A 6,000-nucleotide genomic window follows, 5' to 3' on the forward strand; every position below is an offset into this window, starting at 1 on the left:
TTGAATATTACTGTGGAGGGAAAAGTAGGATATTGGAAAGTACCTTGCTGTTCATCTACCCAGGGTGTATCTTCCTCTGAAATCTATAAAGTTGCACCAGTGGACAGACATCAGTGTAGAGCAGGTATGAGACACATTACGTCCTGAAAGGATAACTGGGGAGTGATCCAAAACAGGATGGGGCATTTCCCATTCCCAACTTTCAAGAAGTATTTGCCAAAGTGTCTATGTGGAAAATAGAGTCAAGCAAATGAATAATTTTCCAGAAATGGCACAGATATGATGTACAAAGATGTTTCCATACAAATAACACTCAAAATAAATGATTGGCTATGCCAGTCAGATCACAAGCTGGATAGCCCAAACAATAGTGTTCATAACAGATTGGAGTGGGGTGAAAGTGTGAAACAGCTGGTGCAGATCTGCTTGTGAAACAGAACAAGCTGGAAAGGCTGCTGTGCTCTTGGTGTGGAGACCAAGGTGATAAGGCTGTCCTTTGGTCGTCTCTATTTTTTACTGACTTTGCCAATGGAAGACTTTGTGTGAGGGAGAGGAGTATGCATGAGGTTAAGTGTGATAGAGAGAAGGGAAGGAGACTGACTGAGGGATGGCAGGGCTAGTCTGCACTGGGGAAATTCATACTGCAGTGGCTATTTAAGATCCTTACAGGGAAGAGTAGAACACTACTCTTGACTAATAACTAATGAATGAATATAACTAATTTCTAAGAAAACATTACCTTTTTTCTGTTTGGCTTACAGATTTGCAGACTAAGGCTGTTAAATTGGGTTTTTCTTTTTATTTGCTGAACAAGTTAAGAGGTTGTAAAACTTGTGGACTGACAGAAAGACCAGCTGTGCATTCCAGTGTACCTCAGCAAAAGATGGCAGTCAAGGACTGAACAAAATAGCAGCATTACAGTTTTACTTTGTTTTAAAATGAGGAAAAGGCACAGAAAAAGTAAGGCACTTTATACATTAAACAAAAAGCACTTTAGGGAGAAAGTAGTACCACCTGGGAAGGAAAGAGGAGTTGAGATCTCACTGCAGGTAATTTAAGAATAAAGAAGCAGAAAATAATTTAGGAGAATGAAAAAGTAACGTGCTCTTCAGTATTTCTGTGTTGTTAAAAGCTTCAGAAACCAAAGTAATCTGATTTGGTCTTCAATTGTTAATAAGTTATAGACATGCCACCTTAACTATGCAAAACAAGCATTTAGAAACAGTCAGGCAACAATCCTAGGGACAGACAGATAATTTGTACATCACAGGATTGCTGTTAAGGGTCCATACAGAAGGTCTGCACTGTTCATGAACAGTTTAATGAGCATCACAATTTACAATAAAGCTGGGGATCACAAATGTTCACTCACTGGTATGTTTCCTTACTAAATATAAAGGAGAAATTCAGGCACTCCCTGAGGAATGAAGATGTTTAGCACTGAAGAGATGTGACATCTTCCCCCAAATAAGATGGTTCATGCACTCCAATGAACTTGTGTTATAAATAGTATGTTTTCCACACTACAGAAAATTCAAATTAAAAGGTCACCTTCTTTAGGAGGATTAGGAGATTAATCAACTTTAATAATTGTTTACTTGGTTTTTTCACTTTCACTTTTCATTCTTAATGTACTTCAAAGGCATCTCTTAATCCTGTTTTCTCTACATCATTTCTGTCTCCTTATGTACTCACATCCTTATATAGAATAGAGTGTGATATTACTACATAGCAAAAAGGTTTTGTGCATTTTTCTGCAGAGAATAGCTTCTCTTGAACCGTTTGTTATATTGCTTGTTATCATCACATACCCTCAATTATGATCTCTTCTTTCCCCTAGTTTAAAATAAATTAAGCTAATAAAAATAAAGAACTAGTCATAGTTAAAATAATCCATCAAAATAAGTAAATAAATAGCATTTTGCTTGCAACTGTACAATATATTTTGTTTGAAAGAATCAAGTGGAAGAGCTGGCCTGCTCTAATCTTGCCTCTAATATGTGTAATGTAGCGTGAGGTGAGGAAGAAAGGAACCGGGCCATTGCTTTTCCATAGGTCTTTGCGCTGACATACCTTCCCATCTGTCGTACATATGAGAGCCTAAAGTTTAATGCTTTGCTAAAATCTCATCACTAATTTAAATTAACAGCTTTAAATTAACTATAAGAGCTTTTGTTTGGACCTTTATTTGGGCTGTCCTTGCTGTAGAAAGCAGAGATGCCCTGCAGAGAGACGTCAACAAATTAGATAGGTGGTCACCAATTGTATGAAGTTTAACAAGGAAAAGTGCTGGATTCTATACCTGGGGGGATGGGGTAGCCCTGGTTGTGTGTACAGACTGGGGAAGGAGAGGCTGGAGAGAAGCTCTGTGGAAAGGAACCTGGGGGTCCTGGTCCATGGCAAGTTTGATATGAGTCAGCAGTGCCCTGGCAGCTGGGAGGGCCAGCCCTGTCCTGGGGGGCATCAGGCACAGCATCACCAGCTGGGCAAGGGAGGGGATTGTCCTGCTCTGCTCTGAGCTGGGGTGGCCTCAACTCGGGTCCTGAGGCAATTTTGGGCCCCTTAGTATAAAAAAGACATTAGACCATTAGAGAACATCCACAAGGAAGGTGAAGGGCCTTGAGGGGAAGCCCTGTGAGGAGTGGCTGAGGGCACTTGGTTTGTTCAGCCTGGAGAAAAGGAGACTGAGGTCAGACCTCATTGTGGTTTTCAAAATCCTCACAAGGGGAAGAGGAGAGTCAGTTCTATTTACCCTGCTCACCAGGGACAGGACTTGAGGAAATGGCATGAAATTGAGTCAGGGAAGTTTTAGGCTGGATATGAGGAAAAGGTTTTTACCCAAAGATTGATTGAGCACTGGAACAGGCTACTCAGGGAAGTGGCTGTAACACCAAGCTTGACAGAGTTTAAGAAGTGTTTGGACAATGCTTTCAGGTACATGATTCTTGGGGTGTCCTGTGCAGGTACTTGATGATCCTGATGAGTCCCTTTCAACTCAGAATATTCTAGGATTCTATTATTCTCTTTTCCTTCCTGAAGGATAAGATTCTCTTTTTATCTTTCCTGCAGGGGGATAAGAAGTGATAAGAAGAGGCGGTGAAAACTTCTAAAGGGTGCCAAAAAATATTATTACATATAGTGAGCATTAGGAATCAGAGAAAATATATTTGGAAAACAGCCTTTGATCATAAACAGTGGCTAGTGGGGAAATTCATGTGTAATGCCAAGTGGTCCTGTTTCATAAGGGCTGAGCACGTGCTCTGCATCTTATGTGAAACTGGACAATAATTGCTTTGAAATCAGATAAAGGGATATCATAACAGTATGGATAGCTATAAAAAAGTCTGGAATTCGCTTATGCAAAATATTAGTCCCACATCTGTTGATTCTGTTTGATGAATGGGCCAGTTTTTTCATGTTCATGTGCTGTCGAGTCCAATATATCAGGACACTTTTGCTTTACTTGTTTAGGGAAAGCGGGATGTACCTCAGGCATAACTGAAGGAAATTTGTGCCCTGCTTGTCTGGGGACAGACAAAGGAAGCAGATTACTTTTCAGACACAGACTCAAGAGAGCATCTCTGCACAGGTGCCATAGGGACTCTAGCTCTCAGGAATACCTTCTGATTTTGACAGAATAAGCTAAATACCTCAGGCTATCAGGAACCATAATTTAGAAAACAACACCTCAGCTGGAGACATACATCAGCAACTCTTTTTATTTCCTTTAGGAGATATGAATAATTGCTCTTTGCTCCAAAGTGAATGCCTTCCTGATGCCCAGGAAAAACATTTGCAGGGCACTGTGACTGTGCTTGCAGCCTGTTGTCTCTCACCCAACCTATAGGAACATGGTTGGGTTCCAAAACCCAAGCAGGGTTTTGGCTTGGGAGCTCCAAATTCCACCAGTGAGGGCTTTGACTGTGATCACTTGTTATGTGAAAAATCATAATTTAAATTGAAGGCATTTATAGCAACATTTAGAGTATCTTTGTCCTGTTAAGTTTCCTTCCTGCTGCCTGCTGAAGCTTTTCTCTCACAAGTGACAGTAAAAGCAGATAAATCTTGATGGTGCCTAGGTGACAGTTTCAGCCACAGAAGTTATTGTTTCATTGTTTACTTTAAATCAGTTTCACAAATGCTGGCAAATATCCCAATTTTCTTCAGGGAAAGGGTTGTAAGGCATTGGAATAGGCTGCCTAGGGAAGTGATGGAATCACTGCCATTGGTATGTTCAAAACGCATAGAGATGGGTACATGGTTTAGGGGTGGACCTGGCAATGCTGGGTTAATGCTTGGACTTGATAATCTTACAGGTTGTTTTCAACTTTATGATTCTCTAAGTCTATGAAATATCATGTTTTATGTGATTGTGTCTGCATCTTATTATATAAAATGTGATTGCTTCATGGCTGCCTGCTTGTCCTTTCATTTTTGTGTGCTTTTGTTTTTGTGTGCACGTGTATGTACAAAAACAGACATCACAGACTATTCTGAGTTGGAAGGGACCCACAAGGATCATCAAGTCCATCTCCTAAGTGAATGGCCTGTACAGGGATTGAACCCATGGCATTGGTGTTATTAGCACCCTATGCATGTTTGTGTAGTATGGGGATCATGGAACTTTCATGTATATTATTCCTTCTTTTATTAGTCATGTTAGTTTTGTTTGGGATTTTGCTTTTTTCCTTGTATATCAAAATACTTTGAGCTGGTTCTCTGTTTAAGCCACAGGAAATTTAATGTTATTTTAATGCAGTCTGAGTAATTCACCCATTCAGAGTATTGAATCTAAGTACATGTGTTGGAGTGTTTTGGAAAGCTGACTCCTGAAATTATACATGTAAAATAAAAATATTATGATAGTAAAGTGCTATCTAGGAATGGTAGTAATTAACACATCGAAATTAAGGACATTGCAAATGAACATTCATTTAGCAATAATTTCTAAATCAAGATTTTTGCTGTACCTGAAGGCCTATGGTAGAAAACTGCACTTTTGATGTATTGTTGAGGAGAGATGAGGATTTTGTCTTTACATGACACATGAAACTCTTCAAACACATCTCTCTAAGATGACTCTTTAAACACATCTCTTCTCCTTTGTTTATTTTATTTTATTTTATTTTATTTTATTTTATTTTATGTAAATATGAATGTAAATGTAAACAGGCTATCTCTCCATTTCATCTTTATTCAATGTTGCCTTGATGGAATGAAAACTTAGAAGTGAAACAAGTCTTGCCTGTCCCCCGCAGGCTTGAGAATAGATCAATTATTTTGCTTCTATTTTAGGTTCCTTTTAAATCTGTGACAGGGCAACTGAAAAAATCAGGGTAAATCACTTGCTGTTGATAGTCAACATCACAGTAAAAGAATTTTTGACATGAAGATGAAAGGAATTGCTTTTCAACATCCTGGCTTTCACAACTGATCTTCTCACTTTTCCTTCTTATGAATAACACACTCAGTGCGGAGTAGTAGCTTGTTGAATTTTTGAATAATCTTTTTACTACTACTGTATGAGTTTCCCCTGTTTGCATTAAAATCTGGGATTTTTTTTTGGTTAGGAGATTTTCTGCTTTGGCTTTTTGTTGGATGTTTTCAAATTAGCATATTTGTTGTTTTATGTTTGGTGTTGCTTTGCCCTGTAACATCTATGGAACATTAAGTTTTGCTTTCTAGTTAGAGGGGACAAGGGAAAACTAAAAGGCAGCAGTCTTTTTTAGATTTACTTTTTGAATAGGCTTTGTGGGTGAAAACTTGGTAATGGGACTTCTGATGGGATGTCTAGCTCCTGCCAACTGGCTGTATGGCTCTGGATTAGTAATTCACACTTTTATCTTCTTTTTCCATAGGAAAGAAAAATAGAAAAGATCAGATGCTGAACTGGAGCTGTTGGAAAAGATGTGGCTAATCAGCTTGTTAAGTGGTAGCCAAAGGTTGCTGCATCTAGTGGTGCTGCATGGGGAAACACTTTCAGATCTCACTCAAAAATGC

Source organism: Zosterops lateralis (assembly GCF_965231275.1).
Source record: "Zosterops lateralis genome assembly, contig: SUPER_6_unloc_1, whole genome shotgun sequence".
Classification (NCBI taxonomy): Eukaryota; Metazoa; Chordata; class Aves; order Passeriformes; family Zosteropidae; genus Zosterops; species Zosterops lateralis.